The following is a 16547-nucleotide window of genomic DNA, read 5'->3' as shown; positions in this document are numbered from 1 at the left end:
TATTGATAAATAGTGGACTAGTGGCAATGCAATGATGGAGGCATGGAGACATATGATTGTCCTAATAGGGGGTTAAGATGACTATATAGAGGCAACAAAAGGAGAACACATTGTACAACCCATAAAAGGATAGAGTACAACCTATTCAATGTATGAGTAACATAATGGACAATGATCAATTTAGAAGTCAGAAAGGCATCAACATCAAGTGAAAAGGAACATGATAATGATTTCAAACCTATTGAAGACAAATAAAAGTGTTAAAGTGTAGAGGAAGAAGTCAAATTCATCACTCCCATATGTCTTTTTGACATGAGTTAAGGTGCCTATTGGGTATATATTAATTCAAACAACAACTTCAAGCCTTAATCACATATTTTGGAGTAGTTAAAGAGTACTTTATTGTCCAAAATTAGTTTCATTTGACCATAGATAGTTAGGAGGATTTTTGTAGACTTTTAGGAGAATGGTTGAAGTAGTATGGAAAGGTGGAGCAAGAATAAAAGACTAAGGGAGAAGATTTAGGGGTATTTTGGGAACATTTGACTTAGTCCCAACATTCTCCAAGCATCTAGCAACCAAAGTAGCAACTCATCAAGTGGAAGGAATTTCACCAAGTCAAGACAATTGAAGACACATTAATAAATACTCTAGTTGGGTACTCAAAGTAGGTTACTCAGCTCCTAAGCATTCAATTGATTCTTTTAATGAACCGTAGATTCTCTCCCACGTGAAAAATGATTGTAAGCTATAAAGCACAATTTTGGCTCAATTTTTAAGTTAGTTCTTGCTTTTCATGTTTGCAAACTATTGTAGCTTTTGGATCTCTTTCAAGAAAAAGTGTAGTCTTGTAACTCAAAATGAATCACTTTGTGACCAAAACAACAAATGTAAACTTTCATTTTCAATCAAATGTAAGTATTTTTTAGAAAATATCATTGTAAGAACACCTTCTTTTAATAAAATCAGTTCTATTGCCTATTAAAAGCATTTTGTTTGTGTACTACTATATTTGATGCATATTTTATGTGATTTTTCATGATATCCTTAAGTGAATGTTTCATTTGCAGCACCTTAGAACAACAAAACACTTATATTCATGCAGGTTGCTAGTTGTGTAATGTGAAACTTAGTCTTCTAGTTGCAAAAACTTTTTGTTTTCCTTTTTAAGAACTATGAAAAAGAAAAACCTTCACGCAAAACATTAATGTATGAATGTATGTAATGTTTTAGCTATGCAAAACCATTCGAATAGTTGAAACTTGTGGTCAAAACAATGATACAAGTCTCAGTAACAACCAAGTGCACTCCTTAATATAGTATAGCTTTCATTTTCAAACACTTCTCCTTTTCCATTTAAAGTCGGTACTTTAGAGTAAGTTTTAGGTGATTAGACATATGAACCAACCTTCTTTGAAGGTTGACCTCTACCATCATAGACAAAATGTAAGAGGTCATCCCATGTGTCAACGGGTAGCTAAGTTAATATCTTAGCTAGGGTGCAACTTTATCGATGACAATAGTTATTTATGTGATTAAAATTTTAATTATTATAGAATAATTATATTTTGAATTAAAAATCTATCTTTTATTACAATCTTCTTTGATAATAATATATTTTAATGTTATCTTCTTTTAATAGGATATATTCTATTTTTTATTTTTATTTATTCTAAATCTTCTTCATCTTCTTTTAAGAATTATTTATCATTAAGTTAAAATTTTTTTTAATTACTCATTTAATGCTAATAGTTTAAGGATAGAATGTGTCCTTGGGGAGTTATGCTTAGGATAACATTTCATTTAATTATTATCTCCAACTCCATCTCTCTCCCCTATCCATATCTCCTTACCTCTCTCTCTCTCTCTCTCTCTCTCTCTCTCTCTCTCTCTCTCTCTCTCTCATCTCTCTCTCTCTCTCTCTCTCTCTCTCTCTATATATATATATATATATATATATATATAGTAATGTCCCTTAGGCATCTTACACTTGAGTGGAGCTTGGCCTACTCTTAGGGTCTCGTAGGTCAGCAATATGGTGTGGGGACCCAACCGGGGGGTTGTGGAACTCAACAAGGAGCTTTTCGGGCCTTTCAGATTGGAGTTCTGGGGTTGAATTCATGGTTAAAATTGAAATATTAAAGTTGGCCTTATGAGAATAGTAAAAAGTGAATAGTAATAGAGAAACATAAAATGAATAGTAAAAAGTGCCCCTATCCTAGTAACTTAAGTTGTTTTTTAAAGGGGGGCCTAGTTCACAGTGAGGAATTAGACCCTCAATGATATTTTATGATTTTTTAAGGCCAAATAGTAACCCCAAAATAAATAAAAAGGGATTTTGTCTATCAATTGGATTCATTCTTATGCTTCCAATTTTCAGATCAACAACAAGCTTGAGGGTTTTAGTAGCTTGGAGCTTCCAAGAATGCAAAACTTTTGGAAAGATTTGGAGATTTGGACGAAAACCATCTCTCCTGGTGACAATTTACATCAATGTTTAGCTTTAGTGTGCATTTGACAGCCTTCATTGGGGATTTAGTACAAATTTATCAGTATGAGGGCATGTTTCCATCAATTAATTGCACGAAAGACCTTCTACAGGTCATCACCACTCATTTCCAGCTTATTCTCAGCCAACTGCTTCATTTTGGAAACAAGAGTATCAAACCCTAGGGTGTATTTGGAGTTGATTTCTTATATTCTATCTGCTAGAAATTTGTATCAGACTTTAATGCTTAATTAATGGTATGTACATCAGTCTTTTTAAGTGAAAGAAAGATATCTTAATTGCCTTCTTAATGTGTTATGCGTTAGTCTATGTTGTATCAACTATTTATTTCACTTAGCATTCAAAACATTGTCCAAAAACTCTCAATAACCCAAACAAAACAAAGAAATTAGTCAAACCCCCACTTAACATATGTTGGCCAAAGTCTTATCAACAAAACAAACAGTTGGTATATACATATGTCTATATATATACATGTGTATATATTGTATATATATATATGTATACATATGTACATGTACATGTGTGTGTGTGTATACACGCACACATATATCCCCCACATATTTCCCCCTCTCTATATTTATCTCCATATCTCACTCTCACATAGATTCATTCTTTCTTCCACCCCCATATCTATCTCTATATCTCTCTCACTCACACAAGCACATACTCTCTATTTCTCTCTCCAGATCTCTATCGCTATCCTTGTCTCCATCTCCATCTCCATCTCTATCTCTATCCTATGAACTTATCTCTCTTCATCTCTCCTACTCTCACTCTATATACCTCTCTACCTCTCTCTCTCTATATCACTTTTACATCTTTATATTTCCATCTCTCTATCTCTCCCTCTATCATTGTCTCCTTTCTATCTCTATTTATCCCTCTCTCTCTCCCCTTCCATCTCTACCTCTCTCTCTCATCCCCTCTATATTTCACAAGTTATATCTACTCTATCTCTTGTTTCTATCCCCATCTCTACCTCTTTCTATACCTAACTCTCCCTCTCTCTCCCTCTTTCTATCCATATTCCCCCTCTCTCCATCTCTCCCCATCACTCCCATCTTTTTATATCTCTCTATTTTTCCTCTCTCTAACTCATATATACACACTCCACATTTCTCCCTTTGTATTTGTATCTCTATCTCTCCATATTTCCCCAACTCTATATCTCTCCTTCTTTCTAATCATTTCTCTCTACTATTTGTCTCCATCATCTTATTTCTCTATCATTCTTGCCCACTCTATCTCTATCTTCATATCTCTCTCTTCCTCTCTATCTATATGCCATTATCTCCATTTCTCTCACTCTTGTATCAATATCTCTATCTCCCTCTCACTGATTCTCCCTTCCATCTCTTTCTATGTATATCTCTCTCTCCTCCTATTTATCTACGTCTCTATAAATTCCCTCTATTTATATCACCCCTCTCTCTCTCTCCTCCTCTCTCCCTCTTCCCCTCTCTCTCTCTTTCTATCTATATCTTTCTCTACCTCCATCTCCTTATCTCTCTAACCTCTCTCCCCATCTCTCTATCTCTTTCCCTATTCCCCCCTTTCTCCCCCAATCCCTCTCTTTATGTCCCCCTCTTCTCTCTTCTCTCTCTTCCAATATATGTCCATCTCTCCCTATATGTCCCCCAATTTTAGCTCATCCTCTCTCAATCTTTATTTTTTAAATCCTAAATAGTTCTCTCTGTTTTTCTATCTCTTTATCTCTCCCCCTCTCCCCCTTTCTATATCTCCTTATATCTCTATCACCATCTATTTATCTCTCTATCTCTCCCTCTTCCTCTATAGATCTCTATATCTCTCCTCTCTATCTCTCCCCCTTCCTCTATAGATCTCTCTATCTCTTCCTCTCTTTATCTCCATCTTTGCCTCCTTATCTTTATATCTTATGTCTTTGTCTACATCTCTCTACTCCTCTATCTATTTCTCCCCCTTTCTCTCTCACTCTAGATATCTTCATATCTCTCAGACTCTATCTCTAGACATGTCCCCCCCTCTCCCTCTCCCACTCCCTCTCCCTCTCCCTCTTTTTAGACCTCTATATTTGTATTTCTTTTCCGCTCTATATCTATCTCTCCATATTTATTTTTTCATCTATTCCTCTCTCTCTCTCTCTCTTCTCTCTCTCTCTCTCTCTCTCTCTCTCTCTCTCTCTCTCTCTCTCTCATCTCTCTCCTCTCTCTCTCTCTCTCTCTCTCTCTCTCTCTCTCTCTCTCTCTCTCTCTCTCTCTCTCTCTCTAATATGAATGTGTTGGTAATTGGAATATGATTATCTTCTCAATTTAAAGATTTTGTTTTAGTTGATTTGAAGCTATCATGTATCCATTGATACCCTTGTTGCACAAACAACATCATTTTCTAAATGGTCTACCAATTAAATCCATGTATTAAACACGGGATGTATATAAAAAAAAGACCACATTTTTCCCTAATTGACCTTCACACCTCTTCAGCATACCCATTGTAGACCAAGGTGCAATTGCTAGTTAAATTTATATTGCAAAAGTAATAGTCAAGTTATGATGTTGTTTTTATCATCAATGTTCAATCCCATTGGGATGTTATTGTTGAATGTGAATTGTTTAAATTTAGTAAAATGATACATAATTTTTTTCAAGTAATTAGTATTGTTTAATTTATTGGTTTCATAAAAAAAATTGCATAAATTTAAGTTATAAAAATAATTAAAATTATTGAACTTTATTTATTTTCAAAAGAAATTAGTATTAGTTAAAAAAGTAATATTCCCATAAATAAATTAGACAAATAAAATTATGAAATAGCATTAATAATTTTTTAATATATTAATTGATATTAAAACATAAAATTTTCTATTTAATTAATATAATTTGTTTCTAATTACACACCTCTATCATGATATCTCTCACGTAAATAAAATTAATGAAATTTATTTATTTTTCAAAAGAAATTAGTAGTAGTTAAAAAAGTAATATTCCCATAATTAAATTAGACAAATAAAATTTATGAAATAACATTAATAAAAATAATAATAGATTAATTATGCCGAGAGGCATCTACAATGACATCAAATGTCCGTAAACAAAAATCTATTTTTGAAACAATTTGACATGCAATGATAGGTAAATGCATGAAATATGCCATGTTCTAGTTTTTGTGAAGGTGTTATTTTATTACTCCAAATAAAATAGAATCCTCGCCACTTGTCTCTAACTAGATTCACAACTTTTGCATGTAGGACTTTAATGGATTTGTAATCCTTTATGTTTAGTACTCTAGAAGAACATTGTTTTATAGATGATTCTCTTCTACTATAAGATATCTCTCGACATATTTTACATATATTTTTTTAATATAGGTATACTATTTATGTCAAGAGGCATCTACAATGACATACAAATATCCATAAACAAAAAAAATGATTTTGAGTAAATTTGATGTGTAGATGATAGGTAAATGCATGCATGTTTCAATTTCTCTATAAGTATTATTTTATTACTCTAAATAAAATAGAATCATTGCCACTTGTCTCTAAATATATGAAATTGTTGCATCTTTAATGAGAGTGAAAGAGTGTAACATTATTCAACTCCATGTCCTTCTTGACGACTAATAAACATGCAAGACAATTATCTGATATCTCTCGACATTATTTTACGTATATTTTTTAGAATATAGGTAATACTAGTTATGCCAAGAGGCATCTACAATGACATACAAATATCCATAAACAAAAAACTGGTTTTGAATAAATTTGACGTGTAGATGACAAGTAAATGCATGCATGTTTCAGTTCCTCTATAAGTATCATTTTATTACTCTAAATAAAATAGAATCATTGCCACTTGTCTCTGAGTATATGAAATTGTTACATCTTTAATGAGAGTGAAAGAGTGCAGTGTTGGTTGAAAATTTTGTACACTTGGGGAAATATACAAAATTGTGGCTTCAACCACAATGTGTGAGTAAAACTCTCCTAATTAAGGGGAAGGATCCCCCTATCTATCTAATACTAAAACTAAAATAGGATGGAACAACAATCTTTCTTCTTTTTTCAAGAAAGCCAATATCCTTTTCTCTTCGACAGAAAAGTGATAGCAATTTAACATAAAACAACAATAACAACTTTTTGAAATGAAATGAGAGAAAGAAAATGAAGTTTCTTGAAAGCTCAAAGACTTCCATCTCTTCCTTTGGGACGAGAGAACAATATCGAGCTCAAAGTCTTGACTATGTGAAGTCCTATCTACCCTTTTCTATTCTAATGATGTCAAGAACAAATTATGACAACACAAAGTCTGAAATAACTTATTTCTTTCTAGACAAGACAACAAGAACTAGTGTGAGCTCAAAGTTTCACAGCTATTTCCTATTATAAAATCTACTTTTAATCTCTTTTAATCTCTCTTAAGAACTAGTGTAGGGGCACAAAGTATTACAACTTCTCTCAATAGAACTTCTATTTTAACTATTTAAATTAATCTCCAATACTTGCAACACAAAGTCTAGAAATAAAATTTGATCAAACCCTTTAAGAAACACTTGCAAGAAAGGTAATATTGAACATAAACTCAAGAATATAGCACAAAGTCTCAACACTTGAGTAATTTTCTTCTATTCCTTTCAATTCTTCAATTTACACATAAAAGCTCAAAGTCTTTTTAGCTGCAAATTTGGCAGAGTTTTTGCTTGCTTTCCAAAAGATAAAGATTACAATAGACCCCCTCAAGTATTTATAAGAGAGGAGTCTTGAGAAAAAGGTGGGAGGATCCTAACTAACTTGAGAAATTCTCTCAACCACCAAGACTTAAACAATAACTAACTATGACTTATTCAAAGTTACAAGTCCTATTCTAAATTGACTTGTTACTCGTCTACTTGTAATTACAAAAGTGCAAGTAATGACTTGACTTGCAATTTACAAAAAAAATTTACAAGTAAACATGTCAAAAGAAAAGCTACAACTAAGATATTACAATTCTGAAAAATGCAACTAAGTGTTGAAAAACACTTAAGTTGTAGCATGTGAAGACATGAATCCTTCGAACTTTTGGATGATCATTCATAGCTCAGCAGGATTCGACTCGTGGGTGTTCTTGGCAACAATCATGGTCTTCACAATGGTATCATGGCATTGAAGAAGCATAGAGTTGTTATTCTCCAAAGTAAATTGGATTTCCTGTAAGAAGATTTGATGTTTCATCAAAACTTGAATTGAGGCAGCTGAAAATTGCTCACTCCTCCACTCATTATGAATCTTCATCTGTAGATCTGCGATAACTTCTTCTTCTGGTATCAACTCCCCATTCTGACCCATGATATTGCAAGAGGCCTTCTCATAGTGAGAAACAACACCTTGGAATACTTCAACTCACAATATCATTGCATCCTCAATCTCTTCAATGAGGGATTTGAGAACAAGAGCTTTGTTCTCTAGGAGCTCTTCAAATTATAGATACATGATTCTAGAAGGAATAATGTCATGCTCCTGAAGAACACTCAATTTTTGTTGAGGCATCTTGCGCCAAACTGTCAAGATACCTTCAAACCTTTCCAAGTTCTATTTGAAAGTCTTAGAGGTATGATTCAATTTTTCTTCAATGGTCTCCAACTTAACCATCATTTGGAATATGTCTTTTAGCACTTGTGCACACAGATCATGAAGTTGATCCACCCAAGAGTCCAATGCTTGTACCTTCTGAGTAACTCTTTCAACTCCCCAAATTGATTCTTGTGAACCAGAAGAACTTGAAGGATTACTCCCTTCACCAGCAGGTTTTGTGATTTTATGAACAACTGCAACAAGCTGCCTATTCTCCTCTTCTAGCTTGTCTTTCTTTGCTAGAAATTCATCATACCATTGTAGTAGTGAATCTATGGAATACTGGGCATCATGCTTGACCACTTCATGTGTTTGCTTACTCAATTCTATCCTTGTGACCCTATAATCAACAACTTGCATTCCTACGTGTGGCTTATCTACAAGGGGCTCAACAATTTTTGTCACTTTCATCTTGTTGTTGTCAACTGTTACCCTTGAGATCGTCTTGGCTCTTTTAGCAACCTTGGGCCTAGATTGCTTAAGCTGCTGATAATCAAAGACATCGGGAGAAATTTCCTACTTCTTCCTCTTGGGAATGAAAGAACTAAGCCATGGAGGTAAAATGACTAGTTCTCCTCCAGTAGCAGCTGAAAGCAAAGGAGAAGTAGTTTCTGTTTGAATAGCCGTGGTCACCTTGGGGGAAGTATCTATCTGGATGGCAACCATGGCTTGTTCACTAACCAAAGGACATGAAGATTGTTTCATAAACTCCTCAAATTTGGAAGTAGAGGTATCAATATCTGACAAATGAATACATGTAGGAGTATCCTCGAAGATTTCCAGCAAACTCTCTTGTTGATGATCAAGAGGTGGCTTAACCGTTGAAATGTGAATGACATTCTAAGGAGACTCATCCACTACTGTGTCAAGAGGAGATAGAGGCAGCTCCATGGAAACTGAGGAGGGAATCTCGTGAGGTGACTCTGAAGCCAGTGACTTAGGAGCATCATTTGATTGTTGTCCTTCCTCTGAATCATCAGGGTCAATCACATGAATGTGAATTTGGGACTTTTCTTTCCCATGAATCGTCGCCTCCTTAGGAGGAAGCACCATTGTCCGACTAACCCATAATTTGATCCTCGTGCCTGAATATGATGCACCTTCCTTATTGTCGATCTGAATCTCAGACTTACGTCCAAGAGGCCCTATAGAATCATCTTCTTTTCCAACCTTGATCTTGATGAACCTAACATTGTTACCTTTGAGCCAAGTGTTGATGTTAGCTAAGATGGGCTGAAATCTTTCAAGAATGGAAGTGCATTCTTTGTGTGACCACTAGATTAAAGGAAGTGAGGCTTCATCAACCCTCCATGAGACGTACTCTAAGTCAAGCACATTTCCATCATCAATCATCTCTTGTAGAATATCCACCGGGTTCAAATCAATAACCTGCTCAAGGGTGAGCCTGTAGTAATCTATCTTAAGAACCTCCTTTTTTGTACGAAGATCCACCCAGATATCTTCTATGTGATGCACATGTATGAAGGACTTTTTGATTCTCTCCTTCATACCTCGGTAGTCAAAATCTTCCCTTGACTTAAACCTTTTGAGTTTTATCTCCTGCATCTCGATCTTCATAGCTTTGGCTTTGGTGGACGTGATGAGGGAGTATCAGCTAATCTTTAATGGGTTAGTTGTAGAAATCCCCATTCCAACCTTATGGTTGAGAGATTGGTGTGCATGAACTGCCATGATTTGTCTTCCCAAATCCATAAGAATAATCTTATCAGTTGAGTATCTACGGAGCATGTATGGCTGCCCACTGTAACATCCAACTTTCATATAAGTGAAAGTTCGGAATTGAAGGAACAAATAACCATACTCATTCACTCTTTCCCATGCCTCATCATATATTCTTCTATTCTTTAGATTCTTGTCAAACTGACAAATGAAATAACCAAAGAATGCATCCTGAACCCTTCTGAATGTAACCTGTTGGGTCTTAAGGACAATTGATCATAATACTCCCACACTCGTATAAATGAGCGATCACCCTTGGTAGAAAGACTAGGGAAATGTTTGAGTGACACTACCAAATACACCAAGTATGAGTTCATGTAAAATGCCATAGTGATAGGGACTGCTGCAAGTTGTTCACACAAAGCATCACTAATAATTTCTCCCCATGAGATGTGATGGGACTGCCTTATGAACATGATAAACTGATACATCCAAGGCTCAAAAAAATTAGAATGCTCAAGACCTAACATTCTACTGAGGAGAGTAATGATGTCTCCAATTTCCCACTTGAAGTCACAACGTTATAACTTATCCCACCTTGTGAAAGTGGCTCGTGGCTAATGGATCCACCTGTTAATGTGGCATTTGCAGTCATTTTCCATCTTGACATAGTACTCAACTGCATTATCCTTTGAAATCTCCATATACACAGGTGTTGATGGTATTTTGAAGACTTTCTTAATAGTATCTGCATCAAGGCGGATTATTGCCTCCCTACCATCATTTTGATGGTTCTTGTCTCCTTGTCAAAATGGTGAGCACAAGCAAGAACAAATCCAGGTTCTAGGGCAGCCACCCGAAAAGAAGATGCATGATGAATGTGGCTGTCCAACAAACACTGCATATTACTATCCTACGGATCCTATCAAAGATACCAAATTGGGCATGTTGACATGTCAGAATTCATCAAAAGGGTGGAGGATCTGCAAGATAGTAATATGCATCATTTAGTGGACAACCACATTCTGTTGGCATTTCAATAGAAGGAGATTGTTGATATTCATTAAGGATATTGAGAAGGTTGTTGAAGATTATTGATATAACTGAAAAAGGATGATAACTATCTTTATAACATTATTTTGTCATTGATGTCAAGAAATTGATTTTCTGATTCAGTATGATGTTGCCATATCTTGAGGAGATTGATTTGAAGAGAATTTAGTGGTCGATAAAAGACACAAAAAGAATGAGATAAGAAAAGGGGAGAAATAAGCTATTCAATGGGCAACTATTACCGAGTTAGACAATGATGAGATCATGATGTTTAGATTGTTTTGATATCCTACATATGTTGTTTATTGTAAGGTTAATACTATACTATGTCACCGAGCAAAGAACCTAGTCGATAAACCCTAAGGAACCTAGTCGGTAAACCCTAAGGTTATCGATATCAGTTAATGAAGGCGGAATGTCTACCGAGTAAAGTTTAGTATTTACCGAGTTGCAAATGAGTTATGACAGATCGTATTGGATGAATAAAAGTATTATTTAATGAAGGACAATGATAAGCTGGAGATGTATAAATGATTGGTATGTCGTGCATGAAGTTTGTTAAGGATCTATGGCAAAGGAAGATCGGCAGGAAGATTTACAGTGCAGATTGAACTGCAATAACCTTGTGCAAGTTCCAAGAAATGTATGCAAGTCCCAAGGTGAGGTAAAATGTTTTCAGATCGAAAGATGCATTGAACCTAGTCAAGATTGAAGATCTGATGGCTAAGATTGATCATGGGAAATGTGATCAAGGAGATTAAGCGGTTAGCAATTGTTTATAAATAAGGAATTGTTGATAAACAATGTATGCAGGAAAGTGTAAGCACAGGGATGCTACATAGTGATTACCGAGAATAGAAGCTTGAAGACTTATTTGAATAACAGAATAGGGAGCCTAGCAGAGGGACAAGATAAGTCCTATGACAAGATTGTTTTGAGCAAATAAGAATCTGCTTTAGCATTTTAGATGTAAAGTTGCAGATATATATTACTGTTGTTGATTTTGTAAGTGACAGGAAATCTCTTAACCGAGTGGACTTAACAGTCTCATTTATAAACCCTCTAGCAAGGTAACATTCTAAATGAGTGTTTGAAATCCTTTGACAAGGTCACTTCAAACAAAGTGAAGATCCTAACACATTTGAGGGAAATCCTTTAACTGGGTCACATCTAGCAATGTGTTTGTAATCTTTAACAGGATTTGCTTTTAACCGCGCATACTCTAGAAGAGTATATTTCTTAGTGGGTCTGAAATCCCATAGTGGTTTTTCCCTATTTGGGTTTCCACGTTAAATCTGGTGTTATATGTGTTATGATGATTATGTGTTTATGAGTTAGCATGTTTAGCAGTTTTTGGTTATATTGTTGAAGCATAGGTTACCGAGGTTGAATCTGTTGATTTTATGGGAGATTAAGTTTGTATGATTCAACCCCCCCCCCCCCCCCTCTCATCTTGTTAGCTATGGCATCAGTTCTTTACATTTAGCATTAGAACTTAAAAATTGGTATCAGAGCTTTGGACTCCGGAAGAAAAGTTTAAAGGTACTTGAGGCAAAGATCCAAAGATGTATAAAAGAGATGCACCAAAGTTGAACAAGTCAAGTTTCTCCACATGGCAGAAAAGGATGAAGCTGCATTTATCAGGAATTGGAGAATATGCAACATATTATTTGGAGAATGATTACATACCACCAAGCACCAACCCAATGACCTTGGAAGAGATTAAGGCAAAGCAAGAACACATTCAAGCTATGATTGAAATAGCATTAGCATTGACCGACTCAGAGTTTAATGATCTAGAAGGCTACAATGATGCAAAAGCAATGTGGACTAAGCTCATATCTATGTATGGCGGTGATGAACATGTCCAAAGAGCAAAAGTAGTTAGTCTAAGAGGACAACTTGAATCCATGCGAATGAATGAAGGTGAGAACATAACCCAGTACAATACAAGGTTAAAGGAGACTGTCAATCAAATTAAAGGAGCGGGAGGAACTATTGAAGAGAAGGATGTAACAAGTAAGTTGTTAAGAACCCTTCTACTTGCTTATGCCATTCGAGTCTCTACAATCAATGAACTAAGGTCTGTACCTAACATGCCAGTTTCTTTGGATGCTACTATTGGTAAAATACATGCATTTGAGTTAAGTAATTTTGATAATAGTGGGTCTTTGATAAATAAAGTAGAATCTGCATTCAATTCTTTTCATATTGGTGAATCTGATGATTACAATGATAGAATGAGTAAGTACTCTGAAGGGAATCACAATGGAGCAAGTGAAAGATTTCGCAAGAACATGGAAGAAGTGCACAAACTGTATGAGGAAATCAAGAAGAAAGAAGAGTTTGAAGCATTATTAGCCAGAAGGTTACCAAGAGGAAAAGGTAAGTATAAACGAAAGCTACCTTTGAAATGTTTCAATTGTGATAAAATAGGACATATGGCTTCTAACTGCCCTGACAAAGAATCTAGTGAAAAGAGAGAATACCAAGATAACAGGCAGAAAGACAACCAATACAGAGGACACTGAGACTTCAAAAGAAGAGACAGAAAGACATGCCTAGTAGCTGATGAGGAATCCAACGATGACAAATCTGATGAAACTGATACTGAGGAAGTTGTTTATGTGGCTATTAAAGATGGATCAGATGAAGAAAGGTATGAAGAAAAAACCTTAATATCTCACATAAATAATAATGATCCTTGGATCATAGATAGTGGATGCTCACATCACATGATAGGTGATAAACACAAGTTTATTAAATTAGAAGACTATGATGGAGGCTATGTAAGGTTTGGTAATGATGCACCATGTCCGGTGAAAGGTAAAGGATCTATAACACTTCTTGATAATGCTAAATGTGATGATGTATACTGGGTTGAAGGATTGAAATACAATTTTTTGAGTGTAGCATAGCTAAATAATACAGGATACCAAATAGAATTTCAGAAAGGAATTGTTAAAGTTCATGACAAGCATGGAAAGTTAGCTTCTATCAGTACACAAACAAAAGGTAATACATTTCATCTTGACTCAACTCGGAACAAGTGTCTTTATGCTAAGATAGATGATATCTGGTTATGGCATAAAAGATTTTGTCATGTAAATTTTGATAATCTGATTAAAATAAGCAAGAAGCACCAAGTAAGAGGTCTACCGAGTCTTGAAAAACCTGAGAATGCTATGTGTCGAGGATGCCAGATGGGTAAGATGACAAGATCAAGCTTTACAAGTAAGTCCTACACTTCTAAAGGAATTTTAGATCTAGTACACACTAATCTTTGTGGTCCCATGAAATTTCAAAGTTATTATGGTGATAAGTACTTCATATTATTTGTGGATGATTACTCAAGCATGATGTTAGTTATGTTTTTAAAAGAAAAATCAGAAGCTTTTCAAATGTTCAAATGGTACAAGGCAAGAGTTCAAAATGAAACAGGAAGACAACTGAAATGTCTTAGATCTGATAGAGGAGGAGAGTTCACTTCTGATGAATTTAACTTATTCTGCAATGATCATGGTATAAAAAGGCAAGTGTCTGCACCGAGAACACCTCAACAAAATGGGATAGCCGAGAGAAGAAACAGATCAATTGTGGATTGTGCCAGAACCCTGATGATAGAAAAGAGGGTACCTCAAACATTTTGGAGAGAAGCTATCAGCACTGCAATTTACACCCTGAACCGAGTTCAACTGAAGAAAGGAACTATGAAGACACCATATGAGATTTGGTATGACAAGAAACCTAATGTAAGTTATTTTAAAATCTTTGGAAGTAGATGTTATGTTCACAAAGATGACAGAAATGGAAAGTTTGATCAGAAAAGCGAGGAAGGAACATTTCTTGGTTATTCTTCTAGAAGTAAAGCATTTAAATGTCTGATCAAATCATCTAATAAAATAGTAGAAAGTGCAAATGTGAAAATTGATGAATTTGCAGAAAGAAATGATGAAGGAAGTTCCAAAGAACCAGAAGATTATGAAGAATTTGTTTATGTTCAACCGAGAAGTCCTACCGAGAGAACTGCTGAAGAAAATGAAGAGAATGTCCAATTACCGAGTGATGAAGAAGATCATACAGAGCCTACCAAGCCTATATTAGCCAAATATGTCAGAAGACATCATGCATCAAGTTAAATTATAGGAGATAAGGATGATCCAGTGATGACAAGGAACAAACTGAGACAGAACACATGTTTGCTATTTGAATTTGAACCGAGAATAGTGAAAGAGGCATTTAATAGTGAAGATTGGGTAAATGCTATGACAGAAGAGATTGATCAAATCAAGAAGAATGACACATGGACACTGATCCCAAGATCAAAGGACAAAAATGTAATCGGTACAAAGTGGATTTTCAGAAACAAGCTAAATGAAAAAGGTGAGGTCATTCAAAACAAAGCAAGACTAGTTTGCAAAGGTTATGCTCAAGAAGAAGGAATAGATTATGGTGAGACTTTTGCACCTATGGCTAGACTTGAGGGAGTAAGAACATTGTTGGCATATGCTACTTTCAAAAATTTCAAGGTATATCAAATGGATGTTAAATCTGCATTTTTGAATGGTATACTAGAAGAAGAAGTTTACATTGAACAACCTGAAGGATTTGTTGAAGAAAAGAGTAAAGATCAGGTATGCAAATTGAACAAAGCTTCATATGGTCTAAAAAAGCACCTAGAGCATGGTATGAGAGACTGCACTCTTATTTAATCAAGATTGGTTTCATAAGGACAAGTGAAAATAACAATATGTACATGAAGAATGATGAGAACAATGGTATACTGATCTCAGCCATATTTGTTGATGATATTATTTTTTGTGGTAATGACTCTTTATGCAAGAACTTTGGAAATGAAATGTGCAAAGAATTTGAGATGTCATTAATTGGTGAGATAAAGTATTTTATAGGTTTATAGATACTGCAAATGAAAGATGAGATTTTCATTACTCAATCCAAGTACATAAAGGAAATCTTGAAGAAATTTGGAATGGAGGATTCTAAACCAGTAAGTACTCCTATGACTACTAACTGTAAACTATCAAAGAATGATGAATCTGCATTTTTTGATGAGACACTTTACCGATCTATGATTGGGAAGTTGTAATATGTTGTGCATAGTAGACCGGATATAGCACATGCAGTAGGTATTGTTGCAAGATTTTCTGCAGATCCCAAGGAAACCCATATGACAACAATCAAGAGAATTTTCAGATACCTAAGAGGCACTGAAGATTATGGCTTAGTATATGAAAAGAGAAATGATTTTGATTTAAAAGTTTATACTGATGCTGATTGGGCAGGCAACATAGATGACAAGAAAAGCACAAGTGGTGGAGCTTTCTTTTTGGGAGAAAGACTAGTGAGTTGGCTTAGTAAGAAACAAAGATGTATCTCACAGTCAACAACAGAAGCTAAATATGTTGCTGCAGCATTGAATTGCACAAATATAGCATGGATCAAACAACTGTTGGAAGGTATAAATGAGAAAGTTACCGAGCCAGTAACTATATTCTATGATAATACAAGTGCCATTAACATTTCAAAGAATCTGGTAATGCACTCTAAGATAAAACATATCTCTATAAAGTATCATTATCTCAGAGAAGAAGTTCAGGAGAAGAAAGTTGTGTTGGAATATATCAGTTCAAAGGAGCAATTAGCAGACATCTTCACAAAGCCACTGCCAAGGGACACTTTTGAGTATCTCAG

Source organism: Cryptomeria japonica, chromosome 3 (assembly GCF_030272615.1).
Source record: "Cryptomeria japonica chromosome 3, Sugi_1.0, whole genome shotgun sequence".
Lineage (NCBI taxonomy): Eukaryota > Viridiplantae > Streptophyta > Pinopsida > Cupressales > Cupressaceae > Cryptomeria > Cryptomeria japonica.
The sequence above is the reverse complement of the archived record's forward strand: the minus strand, read 5'-3'. Positions refer to the sequence as shown.